Genomic DNA, 19,388 nt, shown 5'->3' with positions numbered 1-19,388 from the left:
TGTGTGAGGGGACAGAGCCCGTCCTCCTGCAGGTCCTGTGAGGGGACATAGCCCGTCCTCCTGCAGGTCCTGTGTGAGGGGACAGAGCCCGTCCTCCTGCAGGTCCTGTGTGAGGGGACACAGCCCGTCCTCCCGCAGGTCCTGTGTGAGGGGACAGAGCCCGTCCTCCTGCAGGTCCTGTGAGGGGACATAGCCCGTCCTCCTGCAGGTCCTGTGTGAGGGGACAGAGCCCGTCCTCCTGCAGGTCCTGTGTGAGGGGACAGAGCCCGTCCTCCTGCAGGTCCTGTGAGGGGACATAGCCCGTCCTCCCGCCTGCAGCAGCAGCGCCCCCTCCCTCCTCCCGCAGAACTGCTGGTCTGCCCCGCACTCTCAGCCTCACTGTCCCTGTCGAGCTGCGGCACAGAGGACGCTCGCTCACCCGTCAGATCTGCAGCCCCTTTAAGAAGCACAATGACCTGTGTGTGGGAGGAGGGGCCGCGTCCTGACAATCAGGTGCACGGCTGAAGAACTGATGATGTCATCTCTGTAAGGAGACCTGCCCGGGAGGAGGAGGAAGGACGGAGCAGACGGAGCAGAGCGGGAGCTCTCCCTGATTGCACCCTCCGGATGGGGGGATGAGGAGCCGCTCGGGGTCGCTGACGGTGAGTTCCCGCCTGTGCTCGTCCCTCATGAAGGTGACACACAACTTCTTATATAAGGACTGCAGGCCGCAGAGCGGAGCCCCGGAGCCAGCACTGGCACTGCCCGCCGGGCCCTGCGCCCCTGCCCTGCCGCAGTCCTGTCTGCAGCCGGACACGGGGATGCCCAGCGAGTTGCCATGCTGCTGGTCACTTCTGCCATATATATAGCCATGTTACTAGGCGGCGCTGGGAGGAGGAGGAAGAGGAGGAGGGCTGCCTCACTGCTGTACCAGGGCATGTACTGATGGAGGAGAAGGGCTCTGCCAGTCCTGAAGGCCCTGCTGTGCCCATGTGCAACCTGTAGCGTTCCTGCATGCTGGGACTAGTAGTACTACAGCAGCTGCACATAACTGTAGGGAAGATTTTGTAATGTAATCCTGTAGGAAATGACAATTCGGTCTCCTTCCTCAGCCATGTCAGCTGTGATATCTGTATCTGGGAAAGCTGAGTGACAGCCGACATGGTCACCATTACTGCGGTGAGGACGGGTGTCACTGGGCTTATCCTGCCAGGACTACCTGGTTACACGACCATATGGGATTTGTCATGTACGGCTGCGGCAACACAAGGCATCGCTTCCATTCAGGAATGCAGGAAAGCTGGGTGATGTAAAGACCACTCCAGCATCCGGGGTGCTCTCTGCCATCTGTTCCTGATCAGTGTGCGCCCCATATTTCCATTTCGTCAGCAATATTTACCATGTGTTGGCACAGAGATGAGCAATGCCCCATAGCGTGTTGGCACAGAGATGGGCAATGCCCCATAGCCTCGGGCAATGCCCCATAGCCTCGTACAATGCCCCATAACCTCGTACAATGCCCCATGTCGGAGCCGGATAGCTTTCATTTTTATCCTCCCCTTCACTTTTTATTATTTTTCCATTGTCTTAGCCGTATGAGGACCAATCATTTCAGCATATAATGTACTGAAAACAGGGAAAAAAATCCTATTGGGGTGAAAAAACCCTCAATTGCGCCATTGTCTTGAGGTTTTGTTTTTATGGGGATCACTGTGCTGTAAACATGATCTGACAATGTGATTCTCTAGGTCAGTGTGACTACGGCGATACAAGACTTGTGTGACTTCTATATTTTAGTGGTTAAATAAAATCAGAACATTACAATATTATTTTTTTTATGTGTCACCATTTTCTGAGATCCATAACTTTTTTTTTGTTTTGTTTTTATTATCCCTTTGGGATACAAATGATGTTTTGATCACTTTTTATCGTATTTTTTTAGGGACAGCTGGTTACTGGAAAAACTGCAGTTTTTGCGCTTTGATTTGTTTATAGCGTTTAATGTGTATTTTCATCAGATGTTTGTGGACACAGATTGGGTGGGAATGCATTTCCTCTTGAGAAAGCTGCCCTGTGACCACGAAACACGCTTCGAGGTGCGCCTGCTACCTGGTGGCCTCCCCCTTACTTGAGTTCCCACCCAATCTGGTCTTGTCCCTGTGGTGAGTACAATATTTTCAGCCACCTGACCATTTGAGTCTCTTTCATACCTGCTCAGGTCACTACTTTAGTGATGCTTGCGATCCAATGTTGACAGGAGCACTCTATATGTATATTCCTGACTAGTTATGTAGGCTATTTGGTGACCCTAATGACTTGATCGTATTGGGATGGGGCGCATTACATCTTGGGGGCTTTTGGTAGGCACTTTGCACTTTTTTGTCTCCTAATATGTTAAATTTGGTACTGTATACCTATTGATTAATAAATAATTTCTCTTTGTAAGCCAATTGTACTCCTAGTTCTTCTTTTTTGTTTCTTAGCCAATCAACAGTGACTAGTGTGTTCACATGAGCTGCTCCAGGCAAAAGAGAGTACACCCATGTTAGGCGCATGTGCAGAAGGCAATTATTAACAGGAAGTTCCCAATGGTTTACTGCCTTATTGGGCCAGTGCTAGATTGCGAGGTGACCACAGTAGGCATCATCCATGTCAGTCAGCTGAAAACATCGGGTACTTCCAAGCTGAGTATTCGTCCTACAGACACTTCAGACCTCATTTATATAAAACACAGGACTGATATTTAGGGAGAACGAGGATACATTCTGTAGGGTTTTACATGACCTAGAGCATTGTGGGACCAATTCAGGGGGTAAAAACCAGCGACAGGTCCCTTTTTTTTTAAAGGATATTAGGCCGACCCTCTCTAAAATTTACGACTATCTAGGAACAGATATAGCTAATACATATTGTATGGCACTCCCGAGAGCATAACGTGTATTAATATATTTCCCATCTATAAATTTGCCTTATTGTATTCCAGGCTTTCTATTCTCTCCTCAAAAATGCACATTGTTCTTCCATCCTAATAATAATCCAGCATACATTTGGCAGCGGTGATACTTGGGTATAGTGTATGTCAGTGTGTGTCTGTGTGTCGCTGCTTCTGTTGCAGCAGATGTCTTCAGATACTGCAGATGATCCCCCCAACGTGGTGGACTGCGGTAGGGAATTGCTATTTTATTCTGCCTTTCACATTTGTGTAATAACGATAAGAGAGAAATTCTCCGAAGCAGATGAACATTTTAGATTCCAAAACTGGATTCCAACCATGAAAAGTTACCATATGTTCTAATAAGGTAAATTTATCTTCCAGACTAAACACATGAAAAAGATCCAGAAGACACAGATGACTTTTAACAGGAAGGCATTGTAGCAATTGTCTATCAAAGGAATAAGATGCCTTGTCTTTACCAAAATCAATTCCTCTTACCCGGGGAAGTTGAGCAATGAATGCCACCTTATTCTGTGGTCTCCAGCCTGTGACTCTGGAGACTCGGGCATGCTGGGAGATGTAGTTGCTATAGAGAGCCTTGGGTTATAGATAATTTACTGCCCAAAAAATGCATAATTGATGGACCTAGGTCTTTTTTCAACCTATGTAACACCTTTTTAAAGACCCAAAGGGCTCATTATAAAGTGGTCGTCCCATATTTATTAACCCCTTCCCGACCCGTGTCACACCGTTTGTGACATGGAAAACAGTTCGTTCCCGACCCATGTCACAGCGTCTGTGACATGGAGGGAAAGAGCCCCTGCAGCGCCTGCGAGCGGGGTCGCTCAGGTGTCACAGTTGCTACTGCAACTGGACATCCTGAAGTCGACCCCCCGGGGGGTGGATTGACCCCCCCGTGCCTGGGACCCCTCCGATTGGCTGTTTCATTTTCACTTTTAGTGAAACTGCCAATCGGTATGAATTAAATATTTCACCAATGAAAATTGGTGTAATATTTAAATCTGGGCATTGCCTGATGCTTACAGCATCAGCCATTGGCTGGGGGGAGTGTCACCTCTGTTCCCCCCCTCCCCCCAGATCTGATTGGGGGGCTAGCGTCACATGGATACTAGCCCCAATCAGATATGGAGGGATGGCTGAAACCTCCCAGCACCTTCCCAACCCTAGATCGTCTGCTGCGGACCCCCTGCTGCGGACCCCCTGCTGCGGACCCTGTGGATCGCGTCTGCCGCCGCCACCGCTGATCAGCGGTAAGTATTGCCGCCACTCCCCCCAAGATTGTGTGTGTGTGTGTGGTGTATGCACTACAATATACCACACCGCACACCAACCTGACATGCACTACACAATGGTGTCCGCTAACAAATTGGAACCATGTTGCGTTTGGAGAGTCCCTGTGTGCCCAAACATTGGAGCTCCCCAACAAGTGACCCCATTTTGGAAACTAGACCCCCCAAGGCACCTATATAGATGCATAGTGAGCACTTGGAACCCCCAGGTGCTTCACAAATTGATTGATAAAAATGAAAAAGTGAAAAAAAAAACACTATTTTATTTTTACGGATTAATTTGCTAAGGACCTGGGGGTCCCAAGTGCTCACTATGCATCTAGATAGGTGCCTTGGGGGGTCTAGTTTCCAAAATGGGGTCACTTGTGGGGGAGCTCCAATGTTTGGGCACACAGCGGCTCTCCAAACGCAACATGGTGTCTTCTAACAATTTGAGCCGACAATTTGTTAGCGGACACCATGTTGCTTTTGGAGAGCCGCTTTTCTTTTAGCCTAAATTTTTTAATTTTCACATGGGTAACAGGATAAAATGCATCCTAAAATGTGTTGGTCAATTTCTCCTGAGTACACTGATACCTCATATGTGGTCATAAACCACTGTTTGGGCGCATGGCAGGGCTCAGAAGAGAAGGAGCGCAATTTGACTTTTGGAGCTAATTTTCCATTCAAAAAGTAAAATGGCGCTCCTTCCCTTCTGAGCCCTGCCGTGTGCCCAAACAGTGGTTTATGACCACATATGAGGTATCGGCGTACTCAGGAGAAATTGACCAACACATTTTAGGATGCATTTTATCCTGTTACCCATGTGAAAATTAAAAAATTTAGGCTAAAAGAAAATTTTTGTTAGAAAAATAAAAATGTTCATTTTTTTCTTCCATGTGGCTTTAGTTCCTGTGATGCACCTGAAGGGTTAATAATCTTCTTGAATGTAGTTTTGAGTAGCTTGAGGGGTGCAGTTTTTGGAATGGTGTCACTTTTGGGTGTTTTCTGTCATAAAGACCCCTCAAAGGGACTTCAAATGTGATGTGGTAACTAAAAAAATGGTTTTGTAAATTTTGCTGGAAAAAAGATAAATTGCTGATGAACTTTGAACCCTTCAAACTTCCTGCCAACATTTTTTTTTTTCCAAAATTGTGCTGATGTAAAGTAGACATGTGGGAAATGTTATTTATTAACTATTTTGTGTCACATCACTCTCTGGTTTAGTAGAAAAAAAATTCAAAATTTGAAAATTGCAAAATTTTCAAATTTTTTCCCATATTTTTGATTTTTTCACAAATAAACGCAAATATTATCGACCTAAATTTAATACTAACATGAAGCCCAATATGTCACGAAAAAACAATCTCAGAATCGCTAGGATCCGTTGAAGTGTTCCAGAGTTTTTACTTCGTAAAGGGACACTGGTCAGAATTGACAAAAATGCCAAGGTCTTTAGGGTCAAAATAGGCTGGGTCCTGAAGGGGTTAAGAAACTGTGCTATAACATTTTATAGCTTTTGGTGGATTATGTGTTTGTCGCTCATCATTCAGTAAAAGAACTTGGAGAACGCGTTAATTTAAAATAGTTGGTTGTAATGGAAACCTGCGCCATATTCTTCCGATAGCTGTCGGCTGAATGCTTTTTTTGGTTTATAGCTACTGTCTGACCCCCAGTACATATGGATGCTCCTCTCCAGCTTGTATTCTCAATAGGGAGAGGAATACGACTCTGCCGGATACCTCTGGTGGTGGTGACTTTATTTCCCTAAGAGCAAAGCATCATATTAAACATGCCCGACATCTGCTAACATGGAGCTCCATGTTTATTAATCTGCAAGACTTTCTAAATACATTTTTACCAGAACCACCCATATATACATGGAGTCTTCATCTTTTGGATTCTCTTAAATTTTTGCTGAAATGTCATAAGGGGACAACACTATCTTGTTGGTTTCCATTGCACCAAAAGCAGTAGATGAATTATCTACTGCATCAAGTTACCCCCACCCCACAGCCAAAGGCTTGTATGTCTAAGCCCCAGCCCAACCTATTACGGTATGTTTTCTGGACACATACACGCCATACAGCACATGTAGTGTCGGTGTGAGCTTCACTACTAGGACACACTACTTCTGTGTTGTACAGATCCATATTGTGGCTCAAGTTGAAATCCAAGATGTTCGACGTCTGCTATTGATGGAGAAATGGGACACTAACGTAAACATTAGATATTTGGTTGGACCTGCTGAAATTGCCCATCATTCATCTAACGTGTGGAGCAATCTCTGTAGGTTGTCGTATTTTTAATGAAAATAAATGAAAAAAAAAGCATTACTTTCCCTCCACAATAGAGGTGAAGAACATGTAAACTTATAATTTTTTTCATAATTGTATCCAGCATTGATGGTTATGACACTTAGAAGATTTGCAGAAAAATAACATCAAATGAAATGCAGTGCAAAGTGGCCTCTGAACTCTGCCTGCCTTCTCTTCTACTGACTCATTATCCATACTCCTTTGTATGTCTTTGGAGTATGGATTCTGGCTGTGTAGAATCGGCACTTTGTGTGTGTGTTTGGCCCCTGTGTAGTCACATGACTTTCCCAAAGTGTTGCTGTTGGCGCTCTGGCTCCTGCATTGTGGGATAGGTGCCCTCTCCTCCTCCTGTGACCACAGTACTTATCTAGGGAGCGAGCACACTCCTAAAGTGCTGACCCCTAACGGCCAGAATCTGTACTCCCAAGTACATACAAACGGAGTATGGATAAGGAGTCAATATAAGAGGCACAGGGGAGAAGCAAGGGTCTGGAGGCCACCTTGATGTGACTGCTAGAAAAATGAAGCTAAATATCCTAATGAAGTACACTGCAAAGTGCCAGAACTTTCAACGCTGGACACGATTATGAAAGAAAAATGAGTTTAAAGGGGGTTTCTGTTTTCCAAAAATCCCTGTCCCCAGGTGAAGTTTGTTTTAAGAAAGCGTATTACTTGCCCTCCTCAGGTTCCGCACTGAGCCTCCGCTGCAGCTCCCAATGTCTGTTACTGTCTACAGCGCTGACATCGCGTCGATATTGCTGCAGCCAATCGGTGAACTGAGTGTCAACTTCGGCAGAGCTGCTGAGCAGTGCCCAATTGCTGCAGCAATGTTGTTGTGATGTGAGAGCTGCAGCAGAGACCTGGGGAGGGTGAGTAAAACACTGTTTATTAAAGCAAACTGCACCTGGAGACAGGATTTTTTTTTTTGTAAACATGAAACTCAAGATATGATCTAAATCTCTGATAGATGCTAGGACCCACATATTTCTGAAGATTGAGTCCCTCATGATGTTATTGAAGTGCATGCAAGGCTTTCTACAGTCGTTTGTATGGGAGTTCTGAAAATTGTCAAACAAGTGCGTTCCTATTGTTGGGACCCACATTTATTATACATTTATGGCACATCCTGTGTGGAGATACCATAGCTTTATAAGGCGGGGATGACCCTTTAAGGTTTATATTCTCTTTTCCACTTGTAGCCTAGTTATTAACATAGTTCATACACATCAGATAATTGTTGGCTGACTGCTATGTCTCCCGGACGCGGCATAGCAGAAATGTAACTGACTCGCCTCCTCATCCACATCTGATATAAATAAGATAATCTGAATTTATTTATAGTTAGGGTAACATTTCTTAACACCGCATTTTTCCAAATCAGTACATCACATGGCAGCACCTTTTGTTCCTGTACTGAAGAAAAAATTTGCGGTTGGCATTCATTGATAAACAAGGTTTTAGAGGAGCTCGGTGAGTAGGTGTCTATCCAGATGGAAATGTGATGTGAATGTTCCCATTGGATCAGGTACAAGAGAGCTATAGGATTCATACCTCACCACATTCCCATAAGCGGCAGCCTACAGGATATTTTATCTGGCAGGGGTGAGTGGAAAGTATGTTTTGATATAGTTTTTCTATTCTCTGTCATGATGTAAAAATAGAACATGATAACACCAATACACTGCACCAAGGAAAACTAATGCGTGTTTGTTAATGGGCAAGGTTTCCTGAAAACTGTTGCCTCAAACCACCCAGAGAAAGGGGTTCTTCATCTCTGCATTCTCGTAAATCTTTGCTAAAATGTCCAAAGGGGCACAGACTTTTTCATTGCAGTGAAGGATCTGTTGCTGTGGCAAACTATTGTCTCATCCACATAGGCTGAAAGTCACCCGACGAACAAGCAAAATGTTTGATCGTCAGGTGCAATGATTTTTATGCCAGCCTGAAATCCTCAAAATCCGCAGCATATCGCCCCCAGTAGATGTGCTTCCGATAACATGATATCCTATGGGCAGAGAACGATTAGCACCCCCTCTGAACAGGCCAGTATAAGACCACCAATCAGCTTGTATATAGTTGTTTGGCAGACATTTGACGGCCTGGATCATCCTGTTTAAAGGGGCCGGTTTGACAGATCCGTGAATACATAGCCCAATCACCAGGTCTGACGACCAGAGCTAACAGCTTCATAGGCGCAAAAGTAGCAGTTGGCTCAGGTCAGAAGACTTTGGGATCAGAACGTCTTCCGATGCCCAACCTTCACATCATTATATACAGAGGCATATTATAGAGCCATAGACACTTCTTGTTGTGTCTGCGAGCAATGTTTATTGGATAGATAACTTCCATATTAAAGGACAGGCGCCTAGCTGGCTTATGTGTTGTACAGATTCATAAAACACTCGCTTCAATTATGTATCACTTACAGTTATTACTTACAGATGATGTCGTCTCTGATTTTTTTTTTTTTCAAACTGTTTTATGTTTCCTCCTTTTACCTTCTTCCTAGACAGCGTTATCAAAATCCCCTAAGGGAAAATCCTTAGCCCTCACCACTGCAGTGATCCACACGGTCTGTGACAACACAGATAAACTCGGACCCCCGATTAGATCCCTAAACAAATTAAGATTCTAAACCAGATAATGAAAAGTGTTGACCCCGGACCATATGCTTTCTCCCTGACTTTAAAGCTCCTTTTGAGCTCTTGACAATACCTCATAAGATTTTTATGCAGACACCCTGGATGTAAAGCGGTGTCTTTAAGCAAAGAAAGTATGTATTAACTGCAACACTTATTTAGGTGGCACATTAGTTCCCATCATGCTCTTCCCCCTACGTATAGCGGATACAACCTCCAATGGGTACGTCACTGCCTACAGGTACATGAAGCCACAAGCTCTCTGTTTGCTGGTGCATGTGAGCTTTGCTGTTGGGTTAGGTTACTCCCTAATTATAGGATGGACCCATAACTCATCTATGTGCTGTACAGATCCATCATATGACTGTATTACCATGCATTCACACTGAGATCTGTCCTCCCATCTGTCATTTTTCATCAAGAACCAATCTCTGCACAATCGAAAGGGGACGTTTTGATTGTTCTTTTTATTCTAGGCGCCCAATGCAGCCTCATAAAAACGTGTCCTGAAAAGGGTTTCCTATAAGGCCTTTTGTGTAGTCTTCAATCCATCTCCTATATACCTTATGTAGCTTGACAAATGTAATAATGTCACCTTGACATTAACAGGGTAAAATATATTTGATATGCATCATTTGGTTCCATGCACAGTTAATTAAAAAAAAAAAAAAATGTGCAAAAATATTCGGTCTTCTTGTTTCATTGCTAAAATTTCCTCTGGAAAAAACGATAAAATCCAGAATTGTGGTGTGAAATCCTGCAGGCCTGACTGGTGGAGCATGTTGTGCAGAAGCCTGTGCGCCTCCGTCACGTGGTCCTAAGCCCTCTCCAATATTCCCATTTGGTGACCCACTTACTGCAAAGCGAAAGGCGGCACCGTGTCTCTAACTTCAGCTGCCTGCATGGGTGAAACAGCTAATCCATTGCTGTCTAAAGCTGCCATGATCAGAACGGCTATGGTTAATACTCGAGGAGGGAGGGGAGAAGAGGCGGCCTCCTATTGGCGGACTATTTTAGGTAATAACGGTTATTGCTCGGTGTGATGCTGATAATACTTTGAATAGAGATTCCCGTGGAGGATGCTGCACTGTGTTCTAGATCAGAAAAGGGAAGACATGTAATCAGATATTGTGTATAGCTGTACAATGTAATGCACAGGTAAATAGAATTATTCACGTATGTAACGTTTGCTTGTATAATTGTAGATACATGCAGTTTGCTTGGTTTTCATCCCCCCCCCCCTCCTCCCGAAGACAATTCCAGCTACGTTGTTGCAGTCTGCTGTAGCAGAAAATAAAAGGAACAGGTGTAAGCGTGTCCGCTCTCATTGATGCCAGTACAGCGGAGCTGGTTCGTGTGTCTGTCAGCTCGTGGGATATCAGCGTTATCATTAGCATAGCTGTCAGTTGTTTCAGCCTCGGGGACTGCAGTCCTGGGCCAGAGCGCCGCTCTCTGAAGCCGTCTTTATTTAGCCTGCTTTTCCCTAGCAGAATAATCTTTATGGCAAATCAGGAGGCCGCACCAACCAATCAGAGTGCAGCGAATTGGGAATGGTCGTAAGTTGTCATGAAAACAAAGAATTTGCTTCAGCCTTGATATGCTAATGTATTGGCTTTGATTTGTTCAGCCAACTCGTATGCAGCTGATCCTGGAAAACTTTGTATGTATTGATGTCTATGGTGTGGTTTTATTTTTAGGAGACATATGTATATATATTTGTATTGCACACTGTTATATCTGTATACCAGTGTCATGATCCAATATTATGTATAATATTGCGTTTCCTGGTTCGCTCATGCAATGATGGTCCTGATTATTGATTGTTTCAACCGAAACGGAACAGAACAATCAATAAAGGCAATCTGATGAGCCGAGACTGGGATTCATCTCGTGAACTGTCGCAGACCTCGAACACACAAGTGCTTCCTGGCTGACGTCCTGCATTGTCAGGTAAGGCTAGCTTCACATGAAGGGGGGAGTATCCTAAATATACTTTAAAAAAACAACCCATAAATAATGGTATACACTTTACCTATGGATGATTACTCCCACACACATAGAAAGGAGGTGTATATAAAAATCATATCATAGAACATGTAAAAAATAACATTATATCTATATCATTTTGTTTTTATGTGTATGTAATGATGCATAAAGGAAAAAAGGGAGAATACATATTTTTATATATACTTTTTTTTTTTTTTTAACTATGTGCAATCATACACTGAAAAGGAAGTGTACATATAAAAATATATATTTTTCCTTTTCCGTGTATCATTACATAAGTTGTTGGGGGGATTCCAAGCCTTTGGGGAACGTGTAATTGGTATCAGGGACTTTAGATTCTTGTTCCTATTAATTAAAGAGGACTTGTCGCCATTCCTGACATGTCGGTTTTAAGAAATACTTCTATACCCTATGAAATGACAATTCAGGAGCATTTTCTGTTATTTCACCTGGAACTGTAGGAATAAATTGACAGCTATCACCTACTGACATGAGATTGTTACTAATGTGAACAGTAACACCCAATTGTCAATTTATTTCCATTAGGAATAACAGAGGAAGGTCACAATGCAGGGTTCTAATAAAAAAAAATATCCAGAATTGTCATTTTATGAGGAATATAAGTATTTACTAAAGCAAATAATTTTAAAGGGAACCTGTCAGATGATTAATGCTGACCAAACCACGGGTAGCATGAATCAGAGCCTAGCTGCATTATTGCAGCCAAGTTTATTTTTCTTCTGCATTTCTGAGAAAATATACTTTAAAGATCTGGGGACAATAGCCGGTGCTGCTCCCGAGTGGCTTCTGTCGGCTTTACTAGATTTAATGATTGACAGGTATCTCACTGTGGTAGAGACCTGTCAATCTCCCAAGCATAGCTCGGAAAAAGCTCCCGGGGTTAGAGCTGGACTAACCTTGTCTTCAGCTTCTCTTTCAACATACACTCAGGATAAGAGTTAAATGTCTATCTGTTGTGGGAAACCCACTTTTCCATTTTCACATATTTTATGCCTATTAGGTTGCGTTAGGGAAAATTATGATATCAGAGTTTACCCACTGCAGGTCCATCCTTTCCAACACTATCCCTATAGTCTTTGTTGTCCAGCTGCAACAGCAATGTCATGTCTACAGCATACTACAATGCTGCAGCCAATCACTGCGATCAGTTGCTTGTTCTGTCCACATCAGCATCATCTCTGGGCCCAGTAATTTGCTGCAGCAGTCACGTGCACTGCAGTTGTGAAGTCACCGCTGCAGGCTGTTAACAAAGATTGAGGGGCAGTGGCAGAGAGGATAGACCCGTAAAGGGTTACTAACTATGATTTTAATTAATCTGAAGTTATTAAGCATAAAAAATTGAAAATAGAATACCCTCTTGTCTTCATGGGCATCTGATATTCTCAGTGTGGATGGATTTGTTGTCATGAATCAGAAGATCCTAGAAACATTGAGATCCTAATATGTGGGTATTAAATTGCGACGGGAAAAATAGAATAAAATAGAAGTCTTTAAAATGTCAAAATTCTTACATAATTACAGTCTAAGGCTTAGTGCCCATGATGCAGAAATGAAGCAGAAATTTTCCTGAGCATTTCTGCATCTCCTTGGCAGAAAAACTCATGCGGTTTTTACATGCGTTTTTGACGCGTATTTGCATGCGTTTTTCCAATGCATTGTATAGGCAAATACGCATGCAGAAACGCACAAGAATTGGTCATGTCCGTATTTTTTCTGCGAGTAAAATCTGCGCAGAAAAAATATGGACCATGTGCACAGAACTTGCAGAATGTCATAGGAAGTCATGGGATAAGGTATGCAATGCATTTCTGGAGCGTTTACACGCTGCAAATACGCATCAAAATACGCACCAAAAACGCATCGTGGGCACACAGCCTAAGGGGTAACATTTATCATTGTGCAGAGTGACATACCGCTCTGGCATGCCAAGGTAAGGAGGCTTATTCACCGTGCAATGCTCCTCTGGGAAATGTAATATGCAAATTGCCTCTTCAGAGAGAAAGAGGACTTGAATATGGTGCCACCAGTTGGGAGCAGCAATCCTATAAGTCACTATTGACCCTTTAACGCGTCTTGCAATATGACTTAGGATAAAAGCCAAATCAGAAAGGACCTCAGTCCAGAGCCTCTCACCTAGCCAAATCAGTTCTCATACTTTGCACTGATGAGGGCCAACAGCCCGAAACACTGTCTGCAAATTGAGATTCTGATTTGGCTTTTACCCCAAGTCCTATTGCACGACTCGTTAAAGGGTCGATAGTGACGTGTAGGATTGCTACTGCCAACAGGTGGCGTTATAGAGTTCAAGTCCTCTTCCTCTCTGAAGAGGCAACATGGATAATTACAGAGAAGTAATTGCACACTTTGCATGTCTTAACTGCTTCAGCAAAACACCATAGTGATATGATATTCCAGCAGTGAAAAAACTGTGTGACCCTCAATTGAGAGTAGACCTCTCAGAGACCCCGTTAGCTGAACATACAAAATGTTACATTTATACATCTTTCTCTGCAAGATCACATTTGCACATTGCAGTATATTAGTCTGGATTTAGGTTTATCCTGTGCTTTACACTGAGCACTGCATCTTTGTTTCTGTCCTCATCCCTGAAAAAATGTGTTCCAGATGGAACCCTGAGGCTGGGTGCCCACGTGGCGTTTTACAAGCGTTTATGCTGCGGAATTTGCACCCCATGGTCCCCAATGACAAGCCGCAATGTCAATGCCCATGCTGCAAATTTTTCCGCAGCATTTATGCTGCGCTCAAAAAACCGCAGCATGTCCATTAATTTTGCGGACACGCAGCGTAATCGCCGCCATTGACTTGCATTGAAATGCATAATATCCGTGTCAGTACATTTGTACACACGGATATTATGCGTTTCTATGTGCGGATGGTACCCAAGTCTGGAGGAGAGGAGACTCTCATCCAGACCTGGGTATCATAGAAACTGTAAAAAAAAAAAGAATTTAAAATAAAAAATAAAGTTTATACTCACCTTCCGATGTCCTCCCTGTGTTTTGTCTGCTCTGTCCAGTGTCTGCACTGCTCACGCTGTTGTGAAGGACCTGCCATGACGTCACTGAGTCATGTGACCCATCACATGGCTCAATGACGTCACCGCAGGTCCTTCACACCACCGCGAGCAGTGCAAGACACCGGACAAAACACCGGGAGGACAACGGAAGGTGAGTATAAACTTTATTTTTTTACCATTTTTATTCTTTTTTTGAACTAACTTGGTCACACTACTATAAATCCATGCCGTTTGCATGGATTTATATAGTGTGAACAAGTTGTCAAGCACTTTTCCAAGTGATGCTAAAATCACTTGGAAAAGCGCTTGATAACCCGCATGCAGAAATGCATGCAAAGACGCTTGACAAACGCTTCTACCTGGCGGGAAAACCGCATGTAAAATCCGCATGCATTTTTCCTGCCAGGGAGAAGCGGAAAAAATATGCAGCATTTCTGCATCGTGGGCACATAGCCTGAATGCGCTGTTCAGTACATTGATGCAGACTACATTTGGCCTCTCTTCCGGCATTGTCTGTCTTAGTGGTGTGACAGCTATTGCTCTATGCACACTGATGCAGGAATGGTGACACGCAAAGATTAGGACTGCCCCCATGATTCCTGCGCTCAGAATAAGCAGGAATCAAATTAATAAAATACAACTTATACAGAATTTTTTTGTCCACAAACCTATATATCAATCAGCTCTGCTGTAAAACATGCTGCCCTTAGGTTGCACAACATTTTTAAGCAGACTGGTTCCCTCAAACGCCTTCACTACAAAGGACGAACTGGTACATCTTACAGTATGTCGGGTATCTGTGTATGGGGCAGGCTTAATAGCTAATCCTTCATCTTACCTGTGGGATGTCAGCTGTATTACACAGCCAGCATCTGCCTGTAACAGCTGAGGTCCGATCATTGCTCTTAACCCCTTAAATGCTGCTGTTAATCATTGACACTGACATTTAACGCATGGGGTGCCAATGGGTTGCCAAGGCAGCTGAGGGCCTGTTAAAATGCCCCTATGGCTGTCATTTGGGTACTTCTGTGAAGACTGAGCTTCACAGGAGGCTGAGTAAGTACTGTGGTATTACAGTATAATAGAACAAGTGATCACTTTTTTTGTGAAAAAAAAAATAAAGTAAAAAATAGAAAATGTAGTATTTAAAATCGCCCATCTATTTCCCTTTTTAAATATAAAGTAAAAAAAAAAAAAAAAAACATTTGGTATCGCTGCATCCGTAACAGTCCAAGCTATCAAAATATAAAATGAGCTAGCAGGGTAAAAGCCATTAAGAGAAAAGATAACCAAAAAACTGCAGTTCTAGTGTCTTTAATTATCTTGCGTCTCCCCCAGGAAATGAAATAAGCAATCAGAACATTGATGTGTCTCCAAAATGGTAACCGATAAAACGTCAGCTCGCTGCCACCCAAAAAACACACCCTCATGAAGCTCCATGAATGGTGAAATGGAGTTTAGGGTATGTGCACACATCTTTTTTGCTGGAAGGTCCAGTCTGTAACCTGCCTGAAAAGACACTAAATAAGCACACTAAAGAGTGAACATATGAATTTCCATATAAAAATGACCTGCTGCACACAAGTCCAAACATCGTTTAAGGTTTGGCAACGCTGTAATCATACTGACCTAGAGAATCATGTTGCTGGGTGACTTTTTTACCATATTACAGCACTTGGATATTTTCTCCAGTACATGCTGTGGTAAAACGAAGAATGTCATTGAAAACTACTAATTGTCCCACAAAAGTACAAGCCTTCATACGTCTGTGAATGGAGAAATAAGAAACGTGTGGCTCTTGGAATTGGGGGAGGAAAAAACAAACGTAAGAAACCCAGAAAATTGCCCAAGAGGGAAGAATTTATAGACCATGAAATGTATAAGCATAATATCCATTAAGACAATCTATATAAAGCTCTATGCCATCACCTAGCTGAGGGTTTCCTCACCAACTGGCGCACGCCGTCTAGCCTGCAGTCTTCTGCCATCAGCTCCCCGAGGCTCTACAGACATGTTTTTCTGCCTACCTAATATTTCATGACACTGTAATGTTAACATATGCTAGGAACAGTGATAGACGAAATACAGTCTTGTGTGAAGGGAGGCTGTAGATGATATCCGTATCGGGAGATTATGTGCAGGCGTGAGAATGCTGCATATGCCAAAGATGTTACATATTTTATAATGGAAAACACCATAAAACCTCATATTTGGAATATTTTCACTGAAGAATTTCAGCATAACCTTCCCTTATAGATCAGTAATGTGTTATTTCATGCATTTCACCATCTGTTTAAAGGCGTTATTCATTTAGGAGCACATCTAAAGATCTTGTTTTTATCAAGTACAAACTATTTATTAGTATATTTGTAATTCCAAAGATGCCCCTGCCTTCAGAAAGCAGCAGTCCTGGCTAATGGCAGCTGCACTTCTGACTTATGTTGGATATGGGAGAGCTTCCAGTGTCCACACATCACCAGTGCTGTGTGTGAAGGATGCTGGCTGATCTTAATGATAAAGCCAGTCCCCTTATGTCACAGTGCATAAACAGAGGAGGGGGCTGGCTTAGCAGTTGGAATGGCCACATGGTTTTCACAGGAATTGCTCCATTCTATAGAACCAATTGAAGACAGCGCTCCTTAGGAAGGTACATATGTAAGTTCTTTATTCCTCCATATAATAACAGCAGCAGCGTTTCGTCCTGTCTGGTCTTTTTCAAGGTAACCAATATCTCCTACACAGACACTTATACTATCAAAATTGAGACACCCCCACATTACAAAATGTACAAATCCATGTTACTAATAAAAATGAAGATAAAAAAATCTACATGTGGAGAAATAAATGACTTTCTTTAGTACAATTCCGATAGAGAGTATACCCCGCACTGCACGGTTCCCTGCCCGTCCTCCACAGCGTATATGGTGCCGCTATGTGAGTGCTGAGGTCACAGCATATTCGCACCTAATAACGGCGTCCTAACGGGCCGGCTCCTGCCATGGAGGATCACTACCTCCCACTATATGCTAGGTATTCAGCAAAACAGACCTGGCACCTGCCCGTGAACAGGGGTAAGAAATCTCCCATAGCAATAGCGGACCACAGACTACGCAAAGACTGGACAGCGAGCTCCCAGTAACTGCACCACTATCCAGTCCTCAAATAATCACAGGGGCAGCCAGTTACACAGCATGCCAGCAGCACATTACAGGCAAGTTCTGTCCCCCAATCCATCCCAATATAAGAGACCGGATCTAGGATTAATCACATGATGGCAGGCCTCAAATAAACCACCATGGATGCACTATACGCTTATGGCAGCACGGTGGCTCAGTGGTTAGCTCTGCAGCCTTTCAGATCTGGGGTCCTGGGTTCAAATCCCACCAAGGACAACATCTATAAGGAGTTTGTATGTTCTCACCATGTTTGCGTGGGTTTCCTCTGGGTTCTCCGGTTTCCTCCCGCACTCCAAAGACATACTGATAGGGAATGTAGATTGTAATAATAATGTCTGTAAAGTGCGGTGGAATGTGATGGCGCTATATAAGCAATGCATAATAATAATGGCCATAATGGAAAAATGCTTCTAGGTTCCCCATGAACATTGTCACTCAGTATCTATCTGGATTCAAATAATGTGATTTGGTGTCTACAGTTATGCATAAAGTAGTTTAAAAAAAAACAAAAAAAAAAACCTCCATATATTTGTGCTGCTGACATGCTAATTTGTAGTGCTTCACTTCATTCTGTAAACAGAAAGTTATATATTATTAGAAAACATCTGTGTGACTTCCCACAGCGTGTCATTTGACATTGGCACTACCTTTGGTTGATGTCAGTTTATCACGTAAAAGTTTGATCCATGTTTTTCACAGATAAATCTCATACCCGTTGCAGTCTATATATATATTTTTTATTATCTCATGTGTTGGAATTGGACATGCATGTACTATACGCTCGCTGGGAAGAGCTCAATAGCCTGCCTAGTAGCGAAAGGAGTCATGGCTTCGTCAGTCAATTATGTAATTGTCCTGACGATTGGAGGCAGAGGAGTGCTGGTTCTTGACAAATTGGTGGCAGAAGTGGGATCTCTGTGCGAGTCCCCCAGCTTTTATGTGTGTGTGTGTTGAGCGAGAATGTTCTGTCCGAGTATGCTCTGGCCGAGCTCCGAGTATTTACAGCTGCTCCGTGATATAGTTGAATCACTCCCGTGTGCATGATTTGCAACTGTTTGACAGTTTTATTACATGTGAGGAATGTGTAAGAAGCAGACATTCCTCACATGTAATAAAGTTGTATATACTGCTCAAAAAAATAAAGGGAACACTTAAACAGAATATAACTCCAAGTTTATCAAACTTCTGTGAAATCAAACTGCCCACTTAGGAAGCAACACTGATTGACAATCAATTTCACATGCTGTTGTCCAAATGGAATAGACAATAGATGGAAATTATAGGCAATTATGAAGACACCCTCAATAAAGGAGTGGTTCTGCAGGTGGGGACCACAGACCACATCTCAGCACCAATGCTGTCTGGCTGATGTTTTGGTCACTTTTGAATGTTGGTTGTGCTTTCACACTCGTGGTAGCATGAGACGGACTCTACAATCCACAGAAGTTGCTCAGGTAGTGCAGCTCATCCTGGATGGCACATCAATGCGAGCTGTGGCCAGAAGGTTTGCTGTGTCTGTCAGCGTAGTGTCCAGAGGCTGGAGGCGCTACCAGGAGACAGGCCAGTACACCAGGAGACGTGGAGGGGGCCGTAGGAGGGCAACAACCCAGCAGAAGTACCGCTACCTCCGCCTTTGTGCATGGAGGAACAGGAGGAGCACTGCCAGAGCCCTGCAAAATGACCTCCAGCAGGCCACAAATGTGCATGTGTCTGCACAGACGGTTAGAAACCGACTCCATGAGGGTGGTATGAGGGCCCGACGTCCACAGATGGGGGTTTGTGCTCACAGCCCAACACCATGCAGGACGCTTGGCATTTGCCACAGTACACCAGGATTGGCAAAGTCGCCACTGGCGCCCTGTGCTCTTCACAGATGAAAGCAGGTTCACACTGAGCACACGTGACAGACGTGACAGAGTCTGGAGACGCCTCGGAGAGCGATCTGCTGCCTGCAACATCCTTCAGCATGACCGGTTTGGCAGTGGGT

The 19,388-nt window shown here is 43.6% G+C and overlaps 1 protein-coding gene across 6 annotated transcripts in view; it reads left to right on the top strand.

The window, feature by feature from the left end:
• Positions 1-328: 328 nt before the first annotated feature.
• The window catches only part of USP54 (ubiquitin specific peptidase 54), a 137,360-nt gene continuing 118,300 nt past the window's right edge, over positions 329-19,388 (top strand). For 4 of the 6 annotated variants that reach the window (XM_073685782.1, XM_073685781.1, XM_073685783.1 and 1 more), the window contains exon 1: positions 329-641. The gene's annotated coding sequence lies outside the window, so the exon portion shown is untranslated. The remainder of the gene's footprint in view (positions 642-19,388) is intronic. The other 2 variants (XM_073685786.1, XM_073685785.1) reach the window with 1 other exon arrangement.

The sequence above is a fragment of the Phyllobates terribilis genome, unplaced genomic scaffold, assembly GCF_046119375.1.
Source record: "Phyllobates terribilis strain yellow unplaced genomic scaffold, ASM4611937v1 Scaffold_5__5_contigs__length_657084704, whole genome shotgun sequence".
In the NCBI taxonomy this organism is placed as follows: Eukaryota; Metazoa; Chordata; class Amphibia; order Anura; family Dendrobatidae; genus Phyllobates; species Phyllobates terribilis.
This window is presented reverse-complemented; position numbering and strand designations above follow the sequence as displayed.